This window comes from Oryx dammah, unplaced genomic scaffold, assembly GCF_014754425.2.
Source record: "Oryx dammah isolate SB20612 unplaced genomic scaffold, SCBI_Odam_1.1 HiC_scaffold_17, whole genome shotgun sequence".
Taxonomy (NCBI): domain Eukaryota; kingdom Metazoa; phylum Chordata; class Mammalia; order Artiodactyla; family Bovidae; genus Oryx; species Oryx dammah.
The window spans coordinates 2,732,408-2,757,765 of NW_024070201.1; the positions used below are offsets into that span (position 1 = coordinate 2,732,408).

Sequence of the window (25,358 nt, forward strand, 5' to 3'; positions counted from 1 at the left end):
TGTTATTTTTATTGTTGAGCTTTAACACTTTCTTAATTGATGGCTGATTTTAGGCCTATTAAGATATTGTTGGATCTTACTCTCTAGTCAAGGTTGTACCCATTTCTAAAAGGCTGTACCTTTTTAGACTAACTTTTAAAGATACAGTGAGATTTATTTGGATTTTTGGTATCTTTAAAGCTGAACTGAAATTCATTTTCTGGACAACCAGCTATCACCAGGCTCCTTAGGTGTGTCACCTCTACTTACAAATCTTCTTACTATTTTGCCACATAGATGATTGGTTCTTAATAAACTGTTCATAGGTAGCTCGTCTGGTTTCAGGTTGCTTAGCTGAAATTAATTTTGTTAAGTTTTTTGCTAGTTAATTCATTATGCAAAGGTACAAGGGGTAATATTTGCTTTTTTGTACTTTAATTTTTTCTTTCATCATTCCCTTGTGGTACTTTCTCTATAGCACTGTATTTAGAATTTCTATCTCCTATACTTTAAATTGGAAGGTGAATGTTTTGTTTTATCTTATTTTGGTTATTTAGTTAGAAATGAAGTTTTGGACTAGGTTTAGTTCAAGATATTCATAGTGTGTGAAATCATTTAGGTGTAAACTAAGTGCTTTGCTTAAGCTATATCTTGATTTGTCCAAGCACACTTTCCAGTATGCTTACTTTGTTATGACTTGTCTCCTCTCATATGGTTGGTGCGTGTAAATAGACTTGAGTGCATCGTATTTATTTGAGAAATGTGACGGGCGGTGTGTGTGTGTTTCATGGCCTAATTCAACTAAGCACTCTATTCTTAGTTTACTACTAAATCCTGCTTTGGTCATTAGTTTCATAATAACTTTTGTATTGAGTTTTCTTAAGATAGAAAATGTAGCCCATTTCTTCCCACTCATAGGTTACACCTTGACCTAACATTTTTATTTATTATGATTATGCTTACTTTTGTTCCTTTTTAGGGTTTGCTGAAGATGGCGGTTTACAGACTGTATTAGCAAGGATCGGTGAGGTTTATCGGGGTTTATCGATTATAGAACAGGCTCCTCTAGAAGGATATAAAGCACCGCCAAGTCCTTTGAGTTTTAAGCTATTGCCGGTAATAATCTGGCAAATAATTTTGTTTCTGTAATTATTTGTGTTTAGGGCTGAGCATAGTGGGGTATCTAATCCCAGTTTGGGTCTGATCTATAGTGTATCAGCTATTGTAGAGTTACTTTTGTCATTTATTTTTTATTATAATTATGGCTTTTTGCCACTTAGTTAGAATTTAACTCTATTTGGTGTAGTGTTTTAACACGTTTTATGCCATATTCCTGTTAGCTTGGGTTAATCGTATGGCTGCGGTGGCTGACATGAGATTTACCAACCCTAGTCAGTATAACTTAGTCAAACTTTCGTTTATGGCTTAATTTTTGTCACTGCTGTCTCCCATGGGGGTGTGGTTAAGCAAGGTGTCGTGAGCTACAGATGTGTGCTTGATACCAGCTCCTCTTAGTCTTGCTGACCCAGAGGGCATTCTCACCGGAGTGAGGATGCTTGCATGTGTAAGTTTATTAAAAGTTAACAGGAAGGCTGGGACCAAACCTGTATGTTTATGGAGTTAATACACTCATCTAGGCATTTTCAGTGCCTTGCTTTAATTTTAAGCTACATTAACTATGTGCCATGAGGGAGACCCAGGCACTTATATACTTACTTCGATTGGAGTGCCAATTTGAGCATTGAAAATGCGATGTTTAAATAAGTAACTAGGGAGGAGCGTGTTAAAAATGGTGGTAGATATTTAAGGTGGGGAAAAACCAGGTGTGGGGGGGATGAGTGATGTATAATATAATGTTTATATCCTGCGACCATTGACTATGATGCTCGTGCCTACCATTATGGTGATGCTCAAGATGCAGTTAAGTCCAGCTACAATACATGCTCTGGGTCAGGGCCTCAGATGGCCATAGCTGAGTCCAATCATCCCCCAAAATTAAAAAATACCAAATGTATGACAGCATAGTTATGTGTGAGCATGGGCTGATTAATCATTAGTCCATCAAGATGTCTTATTTAAGAGGAAAGAGTGGACAATTTTAGGTGAGATGGCCCTGAAGAAAGAACTAGATTTCTGATAAAGTTCATTAAATAGCAACCCCCACAGCTGATGGGCCTGGAGCGAGAAGAGGGATCCCTGCCAAGCAAGTTGGTGGTTTCATGCAGCATGGTGATCAAGCTCGTGATCTAGTGCATGTTGTCAAGAATGGATATAACTTAAATGTGCTATGTACGACCAATAATTACATGTATTATGTACTGTTAATAGGTATTACGTACTTGCTTATATGCATGAGGTATATAGTGTAAGGTACTATATACATATTATGTCTATATTACATTAATATTATGTACTTGCCTATATGCATGGGGCATATAATGTAATGTACTATATACATACTATGTTTTTGTTACATTAATATCATGTACATGCCCTGCTTGAAGTACTATTCTATGTAATATGTACATGAAAACGAAACATGTACTATCTGGTGATAGCGGCCATGCTGTGCAAGGTTGTGGAGTGTGAAGTTTGTGTTAGATTGTTAAAAATTTTGATAAATTTAATACTAATGAGGCTCTTAATGTTTGTGGGGTTATATTAATAGTGTTTCAGGGAATAGTTTAAATAGAACTTCAGCTTTGGGTGTTGATAGTGGGGCTATAGCTTCTTCCTTGAGTCTTAGGGAGGTTAGTTGTTCTCCTTCTCTGGTTTACAAGACCAGTATATTTAATGTACTACAAAGACTTGTCTTCATTTTAAGAGATTATTTTCGATTGTGCTAGCTATTGGTATTAGTACTAGGATGAGGAGAAAATATATAATAGATGCTAATTGTCCAATAATGATATATGGCAGTTCAACTGGCTGCCTTCCAATTCATGTAAGCGTCAGCAGGTCTGCTACTAAAATTCAGAATAGGCAGTGACTAATTGGTCAGAATATTATGCTTCATTGTTTAGATGTATGGAGTAGGGGTATAAGGATTAGAATTAGGATTGAGAGAACTAGGGCCAAGACCTAGTTCTTGTTCTCTTCCTGATGAATTTCGTGTGTGTTTTAGAGGCAGTTTTAAATATCACTGCCTTTTATTTTTAGAATGCTGATTTCAGTTTACCAGCTTAGGCACATCTCAAGCATTAAATAGCATGACGTGCATCATGATCTAAGCTGGAACATGTATTCTAGCCACTGTATTATTTATTTGCATGTATTAGACAAAGAACCTAAAATCAAATTATCTATATATGATGGAAAGATACAATGAACATGACTGTCCTATGTAAACAGATTGTATTTCAAAATTGGCCTCATAATAATTTTTCTTAATCAATAGTTGGTGGTATCATGACTGTGTTCCTTAAAATGAGTAGTAGATATTTTTTTCCCTAAGTGAACCATTAGATAGCATTAGCAAGCACTATATATGCGACTTTTATGTAAAACCAGGTACATTTTCCCCTCTTTTCTATCTGCCCATTAAATTTGAAAGCATGTTCCTTTAGCAGTTTGCTCTTAAAATTGTGTTTTCTCTTGACTTTTGCTCTCTGTTGACCCACTTTTGATCTCAGGGTTTCCTATACTTATCACAACTTGTTTCAAAGGGATTCTAATCATAGACCTTGAACATAAGTTCATAATGATAGGAATATTATCAGTAACTATTTTGTTAAAGGCTGATTGAAAAAAATGACATAGTTTTACTTGAAAGTTGAAAAAAAAATTTGTCAACAATAATAACAATGCAGCTGCAATATTTATAATAGAATTAAAGATAAAGTTAAATATAGTACTATGTTCAAAGAAAACTTTAATAAAATATAGAATATCATGTCAATATAATGGAATTGTATATATGGACCTTTTCAAATTGTTTCTTTTATAAGATTTCTCAAAAAAATTAAAGGTCTCATAGATGTGATTTTCTTTCAGCTCTCTTAAATTTTTACCCAAGTTATATTAATGCAAATCTAATCTTGGTATTAATTGACTATTTTTTAAGTGATTATTATTTATATTTTTCTGTGATTGCAGTTTCCATTCTGTGTGCCCTCTGATGGATGTGAATAAGAGGCTTGTGCATGCTTCCTGATGGGAGGGACTGACTGTGGGGAAAATGTTGGCAAGGCCAGGATCAGTAAATCTTTAATCAAATGTTCTGCTGGTGGGTGAGGTTGTATTCCCTCCCTGCTCCAGCGTTTGGCCTGAGGCCACACTATGGTAGGGATAATGGCGACCTCCTCCGTTATGCCAACATGCTAAGTCTCTCAGGATGCTGTCAGTGCCTCTGACCACATGACAGGCCACCGTCAACCCACACCTCTGCTGCAGACTCCCAAACACACACAGCAAGTCTGGCTCAGTCTAGTGTGAGGTCACTGGTCCTTTCTCCTGGATCCTGATGTGCACAAGGTTTTGTTTGTACCCTCCAAGACTCTATATTTCCCCAGTCCTATGAAAGTTTATTAAAAAAAAAAAAAAACACTCAAAGTCAGATTCTCCAGGGATCCTCATTCCCTTTGTTGGATCCCCAAGTGGGCAAGTCTGTTGTGGGGCCTAGAACTTTCATAGCAGTGCAAGAACTTCTTTGGTATAATCTTTCTCCAGTTTGTGGATTGCCTACAAGCAAGTCTATAGTGGGGCTGATAGTGACTTCCTCCAAGGTGGCTTATGCCACATGCCTTACCTCCCAGGACTGCTGCTGGCAGAGACCCTGTCACTGTGGCAGACGACTGCTGACTCATACATCCTCAGGAAACCCTCAACCACACACAGGCAGGTCTGGCTCAGCCTCTTTTTGGGGCCACTGCTCCTTTCCCTGGGTCTTAATGCACATAAGGTTTGTTTGTGCCCTCCAAACTAACCAAAATGATAACATAGATCACACTTTCATGTAACTTAATGAAACTATTAGCCATGCCATGTAAGGCCACCCAAGAGAGATGGGTCAACATGGAGAATTAAGAATGGTCCACCAGAGAAGGGAATGGCAAACCACTACATCATTCTTGCCTTGAGAACCCCATGAACAGTATGAAAACACAGAATGATATGATGCTAAAGATTAAATCCTCAGGCTGATAGGTGTTCAATATGCTACTGAAGGAGAGTGAATAAATAGCTCCAAAAGGAATGAAAAGAGGGGACCAAAGCTGAAATGATGTCCAGTTATAAATGTGTCTGTGGTGAAAGTAAAGTCCAATGATTTGAAGAAAAATATAGTGTAGGAATGTAGAATGTTAGGTTCATGAATAGAGGTATATTCAGTTCAGTACAGTTCAGTTCAGTCACTCAGTCATTTCCGACTCTTTAAGACCCCATGAATTGCAGCACGCCAGGCCTCCCTGTCCATCACCAACTCCCAGAGTTTACTCAAACTCATGTCCATCGAGTTGGGGGGATGCCATCCAACCATCTCATCCTATGCCATCCCCTTCTCCTCCTGCCCTCAATCCCTCCCAGCATCAGGGTCTTTTCCAATGAGTCAACTCTTCACATGAGGTGGCCAAAGTATTGGAGTTTCAGCTTCAACATCACTCCTTCCAAAGAACACCCAGGATTGATCTCCTTTAGAATGGACTGGTTGGATCTCCTTGCAGTCCAAGGGACTGTCAAGAGTCTTCCCCAACATCAGAGTTCAAAAGCATCAATTCTTCAGTGTTCAGCTTACTTCACTGTCCAACTCTCACATCCATACATGACCACAGGAAAAACCATAGCCTTGACTAGATGGACCTTTGTTGGCAAAGTAATATCTCTGTTTTTGAATATGCTATCTAGGTTGGCCATAACTTTCCTTCCAAGGAGTAAGCATCTTTTAATTCCATGGCTGCAATCACCATCTGCAGTGATTTTGGAGCCCCAAAAATAAAGTCTGGCACTGTTTCCACTGTTTCCTCATGTATTTCACATGAAGTGATGGGACCAGATGCCATGATCTTCGTTTTCTGAATGTTCAGCTTTAAGCCAACTTTTTCATTCTCCTTTTTCACTTTCATCAAGAGGCTTTTTAGTTCCTCTTCACTTTCTGCCATAAGGGTGGTGTCATCTGCATATCTGAGGTTATTGATATTCTTCTGCAATCTTGATTCCAGCTTGTGCTTCTTCCAGCCCAGCGTTTCTCATGTGTACTCTACATAGAAGTTAAATAAGCAGAGTGACAATATACAGCCCTGACATACTCCTTTTCCTATTTGGAACCAGTCTGTTGTTCCATGTCCTGTTCTAACTGTTGCTTCCTGACCTGCATATAGGTTTCTCAAGAGGCAGGTCAGGTGGTCTGGTATTCCCATCTCTTTCAGAATTTTCCACAGTTTGTTGTGATCCACACAGTCAAAAGCTTTGGCATAGTCAATAAAACAGAAATAGATGTTTTTTTTGGAACTCTTTTGCTTTTTCAATGATCCAGCATATGTTGTAAATTTGATCTCTGCTTCCTTTGCCTTTCCTAAAATCAGCTTGAACATCTGAAGTTCATGGTTCATATATTGCTGAAGCCTGGCTTGGAGAATTTTGAGCATTACTTTACAAGCGTGTGAGATGAGTGCAACTGTGAGGTAGTTTGAGCATTCTTTGGCCTTGCCCTTCTTTGAGATTGGACCGAAAACTGACCTCTTCCAGTCCTGTGGCCACTGCTGAGTTTTCCAAATTTGCTGACATATTTGAAGTGAAGTTGCTCTGTCGTGTCCAACTCTTTGCGACCCCATGGACTGTAGCCCACCTGGCTCCTCAGTCCATGGAATTTTCCAGGCAAGATTACTGGAGTGGGTTGCCATTTGCTTCTCCAGCGGGTCTTCCCAACCCAGGGATCGAACCCGGCTCTCCCGCACGACAGGCAGATGCTTTATCGTCTGAGCCACCATGTATATTTAGTGCAGTACTTTCACAGCATCTTTTCCATTTAGCAAACCTCACTTCATATATAGTGCATTACATTCTTCTGGGTACTATAGAGAATATAAACAAATTATGAACCTGTTCTTAAAATATGCATAATCTTCTGGGTGAGGAAAAAATTAGCTGAATGAATTAGAGAAATGTTAAGTGATAAAATCAAGAAACAGCATCCATTGACTATAGATTAAAATGACCAACAAAGAATCAAGTCCATGTCATTGTTGGATGGTAATTTTCAAATGATTTCTGAAAGTTGTTGTTTAGTCACCCAGTCTTGTCTGACTCTTCATGATCCCATGGGCTGCATCATGCCAGACCTCCCAGTCCCTTACCATCTCTCAGAGTTTGCCTAAGTTCAAGTCCACTGTATAGGTAGAGCCTCAGCTTCAGCTTCAGCAGTAGTCCTTCCAATGAGTATTTGGGATTGATTTCCTTTAGGATTGACTGGTTCAATCTCCTTTTGTCATATTTTTTCTGGCCAAGAGGCAATTGTCTTCTAATTTTATGGCTCCAGTCACCATCTGCAGTGATTTTGGAGCCCAAGAAGAGGAAATCAATCACTGCTTCCACATTTTCCCCTTCTATTTACCATACTTCAAATATGCAGATGACACCACCCTTATGGTAAAAAGTGAAGAACTAAAGGGCTTCTTGATGAAAGTTGAAGAAGAGAGTGAAAAAGTTGGCTTAAAACTCAACATTCAGAAAACTATGATCATGCCATCCAGTCCCATCACTTCATGGAAAGTATATGGGGAAACAATGGAAACAGTGAGATATTTTATTTTCTTGAGCTCCAAAATCACTGCAGATAGTGACTGCAGCTATGAAATTAAAAGACACTTGCTCCTTGGAAAAAAAGTGATGACCAACCTAGGCAACATATTAAAAAGCAGAGATATTACTTTGCCAACAAGGTCCATCTAGTCAAAGCTATGTTTTTTCCAATAGTTATGTACGAATGTGAGAGGTGGACAATAAAGAAAGCTGAGAGCTGAAGAATGGATGCTTTTGAACTGTGGTGTTGGAGAAGACTCTTGAGAGTCCTTTGGACTGCAAGGAGATTCAACAAGTCCATCCTAAAGGAAATCAGTCCTGAATATTCATTGGAAGAACTGATGCTCAAGCTGAAACTCCAATACTTTGGCCACCTAATGCAAAGAGCTGACTCATTGGCAAAGACCCTGATGCTGTGAAAGACTGAAGATGGGAGGAGAAGGGGATGCCAGAGATGTGTGGATGGTATCACCGACTTGATGGACATGAATTTGAGTAATTCAGGGAGTTGGTGGTGGACAGGGAAGCCTGTTGTGCTGTAGCCCATGGGGTCACAAAGAGTTGGACAGGACTGAGCAACTAAATTGAACTGACTAATGGGGCCGAATGCCATGATTTCTTTTTGTTTGTTTGTTTGTTTTTAGTTTGAAGGTTGTTTTTCCACTCTCCTCCTTCACCCTCATCAATAGGTTCTTTAGTTCCTCTTTGTTTTCTGCCTTTAGATTGGTATCATCTGCATATATAAGATTGTTGAAGTTTCTCCCTATTATCTTGATTCCAGCTTGTAATTCATCCAGACCAGCACTTCTCATGAAGTTCTTTGCATATAGCTTAAATAAATAGAGTGACAATAAACAGCCTTGACATACTCCTTTCCTAACCCTGAACCATTCAGTTGTTCCATACAGGGTTCTAACTGTTGCTTCCTGAACCAGTTAGTTGTTCCATGCAGGCTTTTCAGGAGATAGGTAGGATTGTCTGGTATTCCCATCTCTTTAAAAGTTTTCCACAGTTTATTATGATCCACAGAGTCAAAGGCTTTAGTGTGGTCAGTGAGACATAGATAGATGTTTTCTTCAATTCCATTGCTTTCTCTATGACCCAGAAAATGTTGGCAATTTGATCTCTGGTTCCTTTGCTTTTTCTAAACCCAGCTTGTACATCTGGAAGTTCTCAGTTCATGTAATTCTTAAGTCTAACATGCAGGATTTTGAGCATAACCTTACTAGCCTGGGAGATGAGTGCAATTCTCCATTGTTACTGTATTCAGAATTATAAAGATAAGAGAGTCTGTCTGAGTCCATGGTTTGTCACAAATTTTAAGTCACATCCTGCATAAGATCAATCTTATATTTTTAAGTATTCACTTATACAAATAGAACACACCTTAGGAAATGTTAAATTATATATGCATAGTACAATATAAGAAACCTAGATTTCCAACTTAGATTTGTGATTGTTTCAACAGGTAAATTTATTCAGTACAAAATTTTACTAATCCAGTTTAGATAGTAATCTAAAACTATTTCCCATAAGTGGAAAAAATAGGAAAATATTAGTAGCAATATTGATAATAGAAAAGATATTCTTTATTTTTTAAATTTTTTTTTGAATTTTCCATCTTTTTTTTTTAGGGTTGCCAATCTTTTTATTATTTATTTATTTATTTATTTTTACTTTACAATATTGTATTGATTTTGCCACACATCAACATGAAACCACCATGGGTGTACACATGTTCCCAATCCTGAATTCCCCTCCCACCTCCCCCCAGCACACCATCCCTTTGGATCATCCCAGTGCACCAGCCCCAAGCATCCTGCACCCTGTATCGAACCTAGACTGGTGATTTGTTTCTTATATGATATTATGCATGTTTCAATGTCATTCTCTCAAAATATCCCACCCTCTCCCTCTCCCATAGAGTCCAAAAGACTGTTCTATACATCTGTGTCTGTTTTGCTCTCTTGCATACAGGGTTATCATTACCATCTTTCTAAATTCCATATATATGTGTCAGTATACTGTATTGGTGTTTTTCTTTCTGGCTTACTTCACTCTGTATAATAGGCTCCAGTTTCATCCACCTCATTAGAACTGATTCAAATGTATTCTTTTTAATGGCTGAGTAATACTCCATTGTGCATATGTACCACAGCTTTCTTATCCATTCATCAGCTGATGGACATCTAGGTTGCTTCCATGTCCTGGCTATTATAAACAGTGCTGTGATGAACATTGGGGTACACGTGTCTCTTTCAATTCTGGTTTCCTCAATGTGTATGCTCAGCAGTGGGATTGCTGGGTCATAAGGCAGTTCAATAATAGAGAAGATATGCTTTAAAACAAACCTATAAAGACAAAGAAGGGCAGTATATAATGATAAAGGAATAAATATAAGATGAGGATACTATACTCATTGATATATATGCACCCAATACAAGAGCACCTTAAATGCATAAAAATTAAATATGCTAACAGAAATAAAGGGAGAAATTGATAAGAATACAATAGTGCTAACAGATTTTAACACTTCACTGACATCAATGGACAGATCTTACAGAAAAAAAATCAAGAAGGCAAGAGATCCTAAATGACACAGCAAAACAGTTGAACTTAATTGATATCTATCTGGCACTACATTCCAAAAAGGAAAAGAAAAAAGTCAAGAACCCATAGTATATTTTGTAGGATAGAACCCATATGATAACAGAAAACAAACTTCAACAAATTTAAAAGAATAGAAGTTATTTTAGCAATGTTTATGGCAGCAAAGCTATACAACTAGAAATCAACTGCAGAAAGGAAATTAAGAAAAATATGACTGCATGGAAACAAACAAAACAAAAGTGCCACTAAAACTCAATGCGTCAACAAGAAAATCAGAGGAAAGCACATCAATTTCCCAAGACAAATGACAATTGAAAATACAATCATACAAAAAAATTATGGGGTGCAGCAAAATCAGTTATAAGAGGGAAGTTCTTAAGAATGCAGGCCATCCTTAAATAAGAAAACTCTCAAATAAAGAACCTAAATCACCAACTAAATGAAACAGAAAAAGAAGAACAAACAAAATTTTAAGTCTGTAGAAGGAAGAAAACAATAAAGACCACAGAGAAAATAAATACAATAGAAGTCAAAGGGGAAAAAAGAAAAGATCAATAAAATTAAAAGTTCATTTTTTAATGGATAAGCAAAATTGCAAAACCTCTAGCCAATTTCACCAAGAAGAGAGAGGACCCATATTTAAAACAAAGCAAAACAAAAGACATAAGAAATGAGAGGGGAGAAATAACAACTAATACCACAAAAATTAAAAAGAAAAAGAAAAAAATATACTATGTGTATCCCTTTCACTTCCTACCCCTTCCCAGTGTTCTAGGTGTTGCAGAACCCCAGGTTGAGTTTCCTGGGTCATACAGCAAATTCCCATTGGTTATCTATTTCACACATATATGTCCATGGGAAGTTCAAGAGGGAGGAGACCTATGTATACATATTCATGCTGATGTATGGCAGAAACCAATAAATATTGTAAAGCAATTATCATTCAATTACAAATAAATAAATTAGAAAAAAGAAAATACTATGAAGAATTATATGCCAACAAATTAAACAACCTATAAGAAACAGACTAATTTCTAGAAACATACAGACTGCCAAAACTGAGACAAGAAACAGATAATTTGAACAGACTGATCATAGAAGCCAAATAGAATCTCCTTAAATATATATATATATTTAATATATATATATATTCAAACAAAAGTTGAAGCCAAATAGAATCTCCTTAAGTTGAGGACCAGATGGCTTCACTGCAGAATGCTACCAAACATACAAGAAGTTATACCTACACTTTTTAAACTATTCCAAAAATTGAAGAGGAGGAAACACTCCCAGAGTCTATGAAGTCCTTACCTTGATACCAAAATCCAGACAAAGACACTACAAAAAATAAAATGATAGACCAATATATTTGATGAATATAGATTCAAAAATCCTAAAAAAAATTAGCAAGCCAAATCCAACAACACATAAAATAATCATACAACAGGATCAAATTGGGTTCATTCCAGGGTGGCAAGGATATTTCAATACACGCAAATCAATCAATATGCTATATCACATCAACATGAAAAAAGACAAAAACCACAGGAGCATCTTAACAGGTGAAAAAAAATTGATAAGTCAAGCATTTGATCTAATTCAACATTCATTCAATATAAATATTCTCACCAAAGTGAATATAGATGAAACATATTTCAATATAGTTAAAGCTATTTATGACAAACTCAGAGCCAACATAATACTCAGTGGTGGAAGCTGAAAGTCTTCCCTCTAAGTTATGGGACAAGACAAGGATTCCCACTCTAATCACTTTTATTCAATATAGTATTGGAACTTATAGCTAAAGCAATGACCAAGACAAAGAAGTAAAAGTTATCCAATTGGAAAAGAAGAGCTAAAATTGTCATATGCAGATCACATGATTCTCTATGTAGAAAACCTTAAAGACTCCATAAAAAACTTATCATAACTAATGAATAAATTCAACTAGGTAGCAGGATATGATTAATATGCAAAAGCATGCATTTCTTTGTATTAACATGAAACATTATAAAGGGAAAGTGAAAAAAATATTTAAAATTGTATTAAAAATACCTAGGATTAACCTAATCAAGGAGGTGAAATACTTCACAATGAAAGCTACAAAACATATATAAAGAAATCTGAAGATAATTCAAAACCATTAAAAGATAGCCTATGCTACTAATTTATAAGAATTAATATTGTTAAAATATCCATAAAATCACAAACCATCTAAAGGTTTAATGTGATCCTTATCACATTACCCATGATGTGTTTATGTGGACCAACATGAGACTCAGAGTTCCCAAAGTAATCCTAAGGAAAAAGATCAAGTTCATTTCAGTTCAGTTGCTCAGTCGTGTCCTATTTTTTGCAACCCCATGGACTGCAGCACGTCAGGACTCTCTGTCCATCACCAACTCCCGGAGTCCACCCAAACTCATGTCCACTGAGTCAGTGATGCCATCCAACCATCTCATCCTATGCCATCCCCTTCTCCTCCTGCCTGCAATCCTTCCCAGCATCAGGGTCTTTTCAAATGAGTCATCTCTTCTCATCAGTGACCAAAGTATTGGAGTTTCAGCTTCAACATCAGTCCTTCCTATGAATATTCAGGACTGATCTCCTTTAGAATGGACTGGTTGGGTCTCCTTGCAGTCAAAGGGACTCTCAAGAATCTTCTCCAACACCACAGCTCAAAAGCATCAATTCTTCGGCACTCAGCTTTCTTCACAGTCCAACTCTCACATCCATACACGACCACTGGAAAAACCATAGCCTTGACTAGATGGACCTTTGTTGTCGAAGTAATGTCTCTGTTTTTGAATATGCCATCTAGGATGGTCATAACTTACCTTTCAAGGAGTAAGCATCTTTTAACTTCATGGCTGCAATCACCATCTGCAGTGATTTTGGAGTCCAAAAAAAAAAAAATAATAATAATAAAGTCTGACCCTGTTCCCACTCTTTCCCCATCTATTTCCCATGAAGTGATGGGACCAGATGCCATGATCTTCATGTTCTCTGAATGTGAGCTTTAAGCCAACTTTTTCACTCTCCTCTTTCACTTTCATCAAGAGGCTTTTTAGTTCCTCTTCACTTCCTGCCATAAGGGTGGTGTTATCTGCATATCTAAGGTTATTGATATTTCTTCTGGCAATCTTGATTCCAGCTTGTGTTTCTTCCAGTCCAGCGTTTCTCATGATGTACTCTGCATATAAGTTAAATAAGCAGAGTCACTGTACACCCTTGATGTACTCCTTTTCCTATTTGGAACCAGTTTGTTGTTCCATGTCCAAAGTTGAAGGCATAACCTTCCCAGAGATCAGGCAATGCTACTGTAATCAAAGTAACATAGTTTTGGTACAAAAACAGAGGCCAGAATAAACCTACACACCTATGATTAATCTTTGACAAAGGAGCAGGAATATACAATGAAGAAAAGACTCTTCAGAAAAGTTTCCTCAGCAAGGTGTATTGGGAAAGCTGAAGAGCCTTGTGTAAGTCAATGAAATTAGAATGCTCCAAATACACACCATATACAAAAATAAACTCAAAATGGTTTATATACCTAAACATAAGAAATGAACCATAAAAGTCCCAGAAAAGAGCATATCCAAAACGTTCTCTGACAGATTATATCAACCTTTCTTAGATCACTCTCCCAAGGGAAATAATATATGTAAAAGCAAAATTAAACAAGTTGGACCTAATTAAGCTTAAGAGTTTTTGCACAGCAAAGGAAACCATAAAAAGAAAACATACAAATGGAAGAAAATATTTGCAAATGATGTATCTGATAAGAGATTAATTTCCAAAATCTAAAAACAGTTCATACAACTCAATATCAAAAAGAAAAGAACCTAATCAAATATGGAGAGAAGATCTAAATAAACATTTCTCCAAAGAAGACATATATGTGATCAACAGGTACATGAAACAATGGTCAACATCACTAGTTATTAGAGAAATGCAAATCAAAACTATGATGAGGTACCACTTCACACCACCAGAATGACTATCATCAAAAATTCTACAGAGAGCAAATTCTGGAAAGGATGTGTAGAAAAAGGAACTCTCCTACACTCTTGGTGGGAATGTAAATTGATGCAACCACTATGGAGAACAGTATGAAGTTTTCTTTAAAAATGAAAAGTACTGTGGTCTTCCCTGGTAGCCCAGCTGGTAAAGAATCCACCTATAATGCAGGAGACTACAGTTTGATTCCTTTGTCAGGAAGATCCCCTTGATAAGGGTTAGGCTACCCACTCCACTATTCTTGGGCTTCCTTGGTTGGCTCAGATGGCAAAAAATCTACCTGCACTGCAGGAGACTGGGGTTCAATCTCTGGGTTGGGAAAATCCCCTGGAGGAGGGCATGGCAACCCTTTCCAGAATTCATGCCTGGAGAATCCCCATGGACAGAGGAGCTTGCTGGGCTGCAGTCTATGGAGTCACAGAATTGGACATGACTGAATGACTAAGCACACACACAGAAGTACTCTATGACTCAGCAATCCCTCTTCTGCATATATATCTGGAAAAGATGAAAACTTTAATAGGAAATGATATAGGAACCCCAATGTAATCATTGTAATAGCACTAAATTCAAGAACCAAGACATGCAAGTAAACTTAATGTTCATCAACAGTTGAATGTATAAAGAAGATGTGATATATATATATATATAATGAAATATTAATGATCCATAAAGAAGAAATATTGCACTCTTCTGAAATATTAATAGACCCTAGATATTGTCACACTGAGTGAAATAAGTCAAATAGAGAAAAACAAATATTATATCATTTATATGTGGAATCTAAAAAATTATATTAATAAAATATTTACAAAACAGAGTCAAACACTAGGAAACAATCTCTTGGTTACCAAAAAATGGAAAGGAGAGTGGATAAATTAGGAACATGGGATTAACAGATATACACCATTGTTATAATAGATAAGCAACAATGATATCCTCCATTGCACAGGGAACTGTATTCAATATCTTATAGTTATCTAATATGGAAAAAATCTGAAAAAATATATGTAGGAATCATGTTGCTGTACACCTGAGGCTAAAAGAATATCTTAAGTCAACTATATTTCAGCTTAAAAAAATTTTTTTTTCTGCAAAATGGAACAAAAATCTTGAAATCCAGAATAACACTAGGGAGATACCTGCAAGAATAATTTCTATCTTTTGTTGTTGTTGTTTTTTTCTTGGTAAAAATTGGATTAGGATGGTAGCTTTGACAATAGTAAAGAAGAAGCATTATAGATGTGTGCAAGATAAACTGCATCGAAACAGTGAAGAAGTAGTGAAGACAAGATAACTGAAAAGGAAGGAAACTGCAAAACAAAAACAAAAATTATACCTTTAAGCTAATTCACTGAATGTTCTGTCTTGGCGCATATAATGAAAATCAGGTTGGCATAAACGTGGCTAGACATAGATAGGAAACTCTTGCAGGCATAAGAATCTGGTGACTCCAAAAGATAAGCAAGGCTCTCTGGTGTTTTTTTTTTTTTTTCCTCTTACATGAATCACAACAATGTTATTATTTTACAGGTATAAAAAATGTCATTCCCAAGGAGGTAAGGTAATTAAAATAAGCTTATAGTTTTAAGGAGTAAATCCTCTAAAAATGAGGTTTTATACTATTCCATAATATGATAATTACCTGAGGTACACATTAAAGATTTAAATTCATGGTCAAGGATCCATGAATCTGTCATTTGATTACTATTTTTGCTGATTTTTAACCCACACTGAAGTTGAGAACAGCTGCAGGATCTTCAAAGCTAGCACATGTGAAACTCTTTAGTTAACTTTATTTGGCATCTGTGAGAATATGCTTGGTGGACCTCCCGAGGCAGAGGGCATGCGTGAGCAATGGTCTCAGAGCAGCTGAGGTCAGAAAATCCTTCCTGCATTTTGAGGCCACTCACTCCTCCCTTTGATTTCTCCTGACCAGTGGCCACCAACAGCAGGGATACTAAGAAAGACCCTATCTTGGGAGAAACAGAGCTCCTGTGGGGCCCATCTTTGTCTCAGGGAGCCCAAACCTTCCTTAGAAGACCTGGCAGTCTGGTATGCTTCCATCCACCCTTTTGTCTCTCCTTCACTCAGGTCCCGTCTCTTTTCCCCATGTAAATCTTTTCCCCAGTAGAGTCCTTACATATTTGAATCTTTCTTGGTTTCTACTTCTTGAAAAATCCAAACTAACTCTTTTTTTTTTTCACTTTGTATAAACTATGATGAACATAGTTTCACTCTTTACTAATGACACCTGGTTTATGTTTTTATAGTGCATATAATTGTATTGCTTTAGAATCCTTGATGTAGCATGTACAGTATAATTCCCTAGTAATAACCATAACACTTACTGAATACTTCTGAAGGACCAGGCTGAATTCCAAGTACTCTATATTCATTATTATGATTAGTGTTGTGCTGTTAAAGAACCTTTAAAAGGGATCTTTTAAAATAACATTTGCCAACTATTGTGGTGAAAAAAACTTCGACCATGGCCAATTTCAATTTATTAACAGGATTACCAACTAATTGGCTTAGTTCTTTAATATTTAACACTTGGTTCTTGAATGTTGGTAGAAGCCTGTCTGAATACATGAGATTAGTTAACAATCTTTGTATAATTTTTCATGTAACATTTTAATTCCAATTCTATTGTTGAAGATGAAATTAGAAAATTTCTCTTAGATTACTAAAACTAAATTTATGAGCCTTGACAAAATCAAAGTTACCATGATTTGTTTTTTCTTCGTTAAGTCCAGTTTTGAGGGTGGATGGGGTGCAGACTTAGATTTTTGAGTCAGCTACGTAGACTTCAGGTCACCTGATACATGCACATATATTGCACATGTATTTAGTTACAAGGCCTCCATTTGTATTGACCTTCATTCTCATTGTATTAATAGAAATCAGCTACTCACAACTTATACAAATGGTAATTGTTGTCCTTATTAAATGCTTAGGTGTGGGAAGGGTAGCATGATGGTTGACCACAAAACAGGAAATGGGTCACTTGAAGCTGAACTACTTAATAGGACTTTTTCATGTCCTCCATATACTTAGTCTCCTTAAACAGCCCACATATAAATGTAAAAGTCTATCTAAAATGGACTGTCTTTTCCGTAGAGGAAAGGGGGTTTAATATATATAAAATGGATATATAAATAGAGAATAATAAAAGGTTGATGATATAATGTGATTTCTGCATAATAGTGATACATATTAACAGAAACCTAAGCTGGGGAGCTTCTTAAGTTTTAATGCATTGAATATCAGCATTTAATGAGATCTGTCAGGATTTTTAAGAACCAGAAAAAATTGGCTACAGAGTTCAAATGCAAAAAGCAATTTTGTATTCTTTCTTTCCTCACAATATTTCTGGCTAAGGATAAGGTTCTAGTTCTACCACATTGTAAATAAGTAGTTAAAGTGTTAGTTGTTCAGTTATATCCAACTCTTTGTGAGCCCATGGACTATAGCCCACCAGGCTCCTCTGTCCTCTTGTTTGGAATTCTCCAAACAAGAATATTGGAGTTGGTGGCCATTCCCTTCTCCAGGAGATCTTCCCAACCCAGAAATTGGACCCAGGTCTCTCACATTTTGAGAAGATTCTTTACCTTCTGAGCCACCAGGGCAGCCCGTAATGCTACAATAATGAAAGCAGCATGCTAGGAGTTAAGATTAGAAGTAGGACAAAACTGACAGTTTAGAAATAGATCCAGAATTATGTATAGATTGGGCATATGGTAAAACAGGCACTTAAGATCTGTGGGAAAAAAAGATTATTTAATAAATCACTTTGTGACAACCATTTCAGAGGAAAAATAATGCCTAATTCCTACTTCTAAGATCAAAATAAACTCCAGATGATAAAAAAGTTAAGAGAAAGAAAATGAGGCCAAAGAAGTTCAAGATGAAAATAAGAACAGTTTACATTTAAAAAATAATTTTGGAAGTGACAAAATATTTTTTTTTATAACAGAAAACAAATTCCATAAGATGTAATGTTTAGAAACATGTCTTCTGTAAAAAATATGTTTAAACAAATGCCTATTTGACAAGAAATCAGTAATAACATAAAGATAGGATTTTGAGATTATTTCATTTGATTCCTTATTTGAATGACAGATACTTCACATTGTGATGCTGTGTTAAGTCCAAACCATCTGGCCACATAAGTGAACACACTAGGTTCTCTTTCTCCTGATTGCACGGTGGATGCACATTTGACACTACTCCCTCTGTTTGGGGATGGGCCTGATCAAGGGGAGAGATCAGAGGAATGAACTTGGAGTTTATCACCTAGAATAGGGGTAGCATTACGATTACATGGGGTGAGCCCTGGTGGCTCAGTGGTAAAGAATCTGCTTGCCAATGTAGGAGATACAGGTTCAATCCCTGGGTTTGGAAGATCCCTTGAAGAAGGAAATGGGAATCCACACCAGTATTCTTGCCTGGAGAATCATGGGGACTGAGGAACCAGGCCAACTATAGTCCATGGGGTTGCAAAGAGACAACCATGACTGAAGAGACTGAGCACACAAGCATAAACCATTGTCCGGATTTGAAGGGTTTCCTTAGTCCTTTGTTTTCAGGGCTGTTTCTTTTCAGTGATCTTATTGTTGTTATAAATTTGATGTTTTTCATACATTTATTTTCTATAACTCTCTCATAGCCCTCTTTGCAACCTTCAAACATACCTTAATTTGTTAGCTTATTCTTTTCATCTCAATATCTTAGCAACTATTAGAAGCAAGATGATCAAGAAGAAGGTAGAATTCTAAAACAAAATTATACTTTATAATTCTCATATCCAATTAGCCACCTTTGTACCTGGAGTAGGAATTATAAAATCTGTTGTGAGTAGACCAGTAGGATAAGGGATCCAGAGAGGAAGTTGATAATTTATTGCCAAATTATCATATAAAAGGCATATTTATTATTAATAGCTTTAAAGCAAAAGTAATAAATTACACACACACACAAATAGTAAAGTATTAACATCTGTAAAAAGATGCTATGGTGAGACCTCAGAGGGTAACAGGCAGGAAGGCCAGAGGTCCCCAAGCAGAAAGAGGAAATAAACTACAAATGGCAGATTTCTTTTTGCTTTTTGTTTTCTTGTCTATTGATGAAACCAGTTCTGCCTAAAACTAACTTTTTTTTTTTTCCTTTTCTTTTCTCAAATCTTGGTCTGATAATGGCTCAACAAACAAGTATTCCTGTCAATTGTTTTACGGCTGGGGGATGACACACCTCATGCCATCCTACCTCAAAAATGCATATTGTGGGAGAGGGACCTGGTGAAACTCCCTCATCCTTGAGATGTTTATTTTATCTGATTAATAGCTTTCTAACAGACATAAAGCACCTTGCTAAAAACTAGCAAGGGGGCACTCTTTCTGACTCTTCTTTACTTCCATGTCAGAAGCTTTCCCTATCTCTATTATACTTTAATAAAACTTTGCTACACAAAGAGCTCCAAGTAGTCAAGCCTTACCTCTGACCCCTTATCGAAATCCTCTCTTCTGGAAGTCACGAATCCCAGCTCGCAGCAGCAACCTTTCAGACCCAATACATATAAATATATATTTCTATTTATTTATCCATCTGGATCACTATGGTTTTTCACTTTACTTCTTAGAGGACAACTTTAGTTAGCTAAGAACAATAGCACTTTTAAATTGACAATTAAAGTCTCAATATATGACACTTCTTTGTAATTTGTCTAAACATGCACTAATATCTTTTCTCTTGGCATCATTAGTTTAATTAAAATTGATTTGAGTTATAATCCTTAAAGTTGAATAATCATTAACGTGTTATGGCCATTGACTGATTTCTAAAGAGATGATTTCCCATTTTAATATGCACAATTATGTGGACCCGTGAATATTATTTCTGCATCCAGAAATTCAAGTTTGCTGGTCTGATTCAGTAAAAGATTTAAAGCACTACAGTAGTGCATTCAGTGAAGCTCTTCCCACGTCCCTCATTTATTCACGTCTTTAACCATCCACTTCTTTTCTCAGCCTTCACGAATCAGCTTGAGATTTTCTCTAGCTTGTTTATTTTTTATGCATTCTTAAAACAGAAATAATGTAAGGAGTTCCATGACAATGTGGCCATATTTCTTATGTTTTCTCCCAAAGGAATTGTTGGAGATGTTTCTTAGCTTGGTTATCATAAATTTTTTTTGACATCTGACATTGAAGTTTAATTCTACATAGCTTGGAGGAATCTGAGCAAAATGGTAAGAATATGAGATAAATTTTAGGGCAATTTTAGTCTTTCTGTTTTCACCTGCTCAGTCTTTTCCTGAAAATGTGAATATATATTCCATTTTTAGGAAATGAAAGTGGAATATATATAATATTTCATATTCCCTCTTTCTTCACAACCTGATCCTGTGGATAATGAGTCAATATTTCCTAATTAGCATTGGTTACATAAATTGTGGGCTCAGTGAAAATTGAAACTGCAAGGCCTCCTGTTCAAAAAGCAGGGAAGAACAGTGGAGCTTTAAGGCTTTAAAATATAAAACTTTTTCTTTTCTTCTGCAGTCTCTATCTTGATTTGAAATGGTGATTTTTATATTTAATGTTGTAAGTAAAGGAACATGTGTATTAAAGTATTGAATTTTATTGTTAATTTTTATTGTTTAATGCCAATTTTGAATGCAACTATGCCAATTGTAAAATACCCATTTAAAAATATTTAACAACTATGTGCGTGTATTAAAATTGCACAGTCTGTATTTATTAGCTTGTACATGGATATGTATTTACTCTAAAGAACAGTGAAAACTCTGCCCACAGATATCTCATCTGTATTTTTGTCCAGTTTTATTGAGAGATAATTTATATAACACTATTTTGTAAGTTTAGAAAATACAGTATAATGTATTGACTTGCATATACTGTGAAATGATTACCACAGTAAATTTAGTTAACATCCATCATCTCATATAGATACAAAGAAAGAAAAAATCTTTTTTTCATTTTGATGGCAATTTTTAGAATTTACTCTTTGTAGTTCTCAAATATACCATACAACATTGTTAACTGTAGTTATAACCTTATACATTAAGGTCACATTCCCAGTACTTTTTTACATGGTAACCACAAATCTTATTTATTTTTCTATGAGTTTGGTTGTTTTGGGTGGGTTCCTTTTTTTTTTTTTTTAAAGATCCTATCTATACATGAGATGATACAGTCTTCATCTTTCTCTGTTTGACATTTCATTCATTCATAATGTACTCAAGTTCCATCCATGCTGTCACAAATGGCAAGATTTTCCTCTTTTTTAAATCATTAAATAACATTCCATATTTTGTATATTTGGCTTCTCTGGTGGCTCAGATGCTAAAGAAAGAATCTGCCAGCAATACAGGAGACTCAGATTCAATCCAGGAATATCCCCTAGAGAAGGGAATGGACATGTACTCCAGTATTCTTGTCTGGAGAATTCCATGAACAGAGGAGCTTGGCAGTTTATGTATCACATCTTCTTTACCCAGTCATCTGTGGAAGAAGATTCAGACTGCTTTCACATCTTGGCTATAATGAATATGCTGCAGTGAACATGAGGGTGCAGATATTTCTTCAACAGTATTTCATTTCCTTTGGATAAATATTCAGAAGTAGATTTGCTAAATCATATGATAACTCTATGTTTGATTTTGTGAGGACCTTTGAAATATTTTCCATAGTGGCTGTACCAATTCACATTCTCATCAACGGGGTAAAAAGATTCACTTGTCCTTTTGATAATAGCCATTGTAATGGATGTGAAGTAATATCCTGCTGCGGTTTGAATCGTATGTCCCTAATGACTCGATGGACGTGAGTCTGAGTGAACTCCGGGAGTTGGTGATGGACAGGGAGGATTGGCATGTTGTGATTCATGGGGTTGCAAAGAGTCGGACATGACTGAGTGACTGAACTGAACTGAACTGAATGACTAATGATATTGAGAAACTTTTCAAGTACCTATTGGTATTGTTTCTGTATCTTCTGTGAAAAAAATATTTATTTGAGTCTTTTGCCCATTGTTCAATTGCATTATTTGGGATTTTTTCCTATTATGTGCATGCTAAGTCTTTTCAGCCCTGCCTGGATCTTTGAGACCCTGTAGACTGTGGTCTGCCAGGCTTCTCTGTCCATGGGATTCTCTAGGCAAGATTACTGGAGTGGGTTGCCACGCCCTGCTCCAGTGGATCTTCTTGACCCAGGGACTGAACCCATGTCTCCTATGCTGCCTGCATTGACAGGCAGGTTCTTTACCAGTAGTGCCATCTGGGAAGCCCCAGTAAGTTATGTGTTATTTATATATTATGAGTTCTTTATATATTTTTGGTAATAACCCCTTATTTTATATATGCTTTTCAAATATTTTTCCCTTTCTGTATTTTTTTTTCCATTGATCATTTCTTTTGCTCTGCCTTATCAGTTTTTATTCCGTCTCTATTCTACCAACACTACCTTCAACTTACTGATGAATAAGGAGAAGAAGAAAGGAAAAGAAACCATGGGTTGCCCTGTCTTTGTCTTTCCTTCATTATTTTATTTTTCAGCATAAATGATTAGTTAATATAAGGAAAAATGATTAATAAATGATATGATGCAGTACCTTAGTCATTCAAATTATGGCATTGCCTTCTTTCCAAGTTGGAAGCAAGTCATTGTTTCAAAAAACATATTTGCCTTGAGGGATGTCAGTGTTTCTACTTAATCATAGATATAACATTTCTAAGTTTGTGCTCCCTTTGGGTCTCCTTGAATTCCACGAATTGTGGATCTATAGAAATTCGGTCTTCATGGGACATCTCCAAGTGTTACATGAAAACAAGATGGCAAGGAACAATGAAAACATATATTGTATGTATCTCCTCTGTTTAAATATGTACTTCATTGATGTATCAGACTTCATCTACAAAATACAATTCAAAAGATAAAATTGTTGCGAGACAGCAAGAGCAGAGATATTAAACCACATGTGGAGTCCTTCTGAATAAAAGGTCCTGTGTAACTGTAGGCTTCCCTGGCAGCTCAGAGGTTAAAGCGTCTGCCTGCAATACAGGGGCCCTGGATTTGATCCCAGGGTTAGGAAGATCCCCTGGAGAAGGAAACGGAAACCCACTCCAGTATTCTTGCCTGGAGAATCCCATGGATGGAGGAGCCTGGTGGGCTACAGTTCATGTGGTCGCAAAGAGTCACACACGACTGAGCGACTTCACTTTCACTTTCATGTAACTGAACAGGTTATCTACCAATGAAGCCAGAACCTGTCTCTTCACTCTTCCTTCTTAACTTAGTTCAAAAGTTAAAACCTCATGGATCCCAATAATTGCTCTGTTTCCTTTATTTCCATATTAACATATGCAGATAACTATGACTATAAGTTCATGCAGCAATTTATAGCTAGTATTTTACTTATTTGGTGCTTCCTCCTAGTATTAGATTGTTAGCTGCTTCACCTTCGTATCCTCAGTTCAGTTCAGTTCATTTCAGTCGCTCAGTCATGTCCGACTCTTTGTGACCCCATGAATTGCAGCACGCCAGGCCTCCCTGTCCATCACCAACTCCCGGAGTTCACTCAGACTCAAGTCCATTAAGTCGGTGATGCCATCCAGCCATCTCATCCTCTGTCGTCCCCTTCTCCTTCTGCCTCCAATCCCTCCCAGCATCAGAGTCTTTTCCAATGAGTCAACTATTCCCATGAGGTGGCCAAAGTACTGGAGTTTCAGCTTTAGCATCATTCCTTCCAAACAACACCCAGGGCTGATCTCCTTTAGAATGGACTGGTTGGATCTCCTTGCAACCCAAGGGACTCTCAAGAGTCTTCTCCAACACCATAGTTCAAAAGCATCAATTCTTTGTCCCTCAGCTTTCTTCACAGTCCAACTCACATCCATACATGACCACTGGAAAAACCATAGCCTTGACAAGATGGACCTTTGTTGACAAAGTAATGTCTCTGCTTTTGAATATGCTATCTAGGTTGGCCATAACTTTCCTTCCAAGAAGTAAGTGTCTTTTAATTTCATGGCTGCAATCACCATCTGCAGTGATTTTGAATCCTAGTGTTGGCTTAATAGAAATTATTTAATACATTGTAGTTGCTTAAGAATATTGAATTAATGAATTATCATAAGAATGAATTAATGAAATTTTAAAGTAAATAAATTATGATCTTATTTATAGTATATAATTTATACTTTAAAATAAAGATTTTATTTTAAAATGACTAAGTGATATCAGGGTGGAATCAAATGTATTTATATACTATGAAGTGTTTTCAGTGTGCTAAAAATATTGTATGGAAGTGGTGTATTGTACCTCATCAGAACATATCTATAAGGAACAATAAGAACTATCATTTACTTGAAATCTAGCATACCCATAGAAAGTGAGTTGTCAGAAGTCACACATATAATAAAGGAAAACACTTAGATTGAACTGATTCCAAACCTAATACACATTTCACAAACTCCAGTGGTTTTCTGATACCTCATTTTTAGCTAAGTACATATTTTAGAAAAAAAAAATGTACTCTGCTGTTTTCATTATTTTTTTATTCTTTTTTTTAAATAGAGGTGTGAATTTCTTCTTTAAAAAGGAAAAAAAATATCTATTTTAATTGGAGGATAATTACTTTACAATATTGTGATGGCTTTTGCCGTACATCAACATGAATCAATAGTTATACATGTGGCCCCCCATCCCTAACACCCCTCCCACTTCCTCCTTTTACAAAACTCACTACTTAGTCTTGACCCATTTGGACAAAGGCATTCCTGGAGTTGCCCTGACTCATCTTGGAATGTCTTCTCCTCTTCTTTTCACTAAATATTATTCTTTCTTTGTAGTTTAGGTCAAGTCCTCCTCTCCATAAAGCTTTTTATAAAGATTATTCTAATGATCCCTTTTTTCTCTCTGACTCAGGTAGTAGTAACAGTTTACTTTGAAATCTAGCAGACATATGCCCTTGATTAATTTATTAATTTATATAAA

At 36.3% G+C, this 25,358-nt stretch overlaps 1 long non-coding RNA gene across 1 annotated transcript; it reads left to right on the top strand.

Annotated features, from left to right (window-relative positions):
* Window positions 1-1,734: 1,734 nt before the first annotated feature.
* LOC120876140 lies at window positions 1,735-24,975 on the top strand. Its single transcript, XR_005724112.1, has 3 exons — window positions 1,735-1,787; window positions 17,467-17,476; window positions 24,964-24,975. It is a non-coding gene; the product is annotated as an uncharacterized LOC120876140 (long non-coding RNA).
* The last annotated feature ends 383 nt before the right edge of the window (window positions 24,976-25,358 follow it).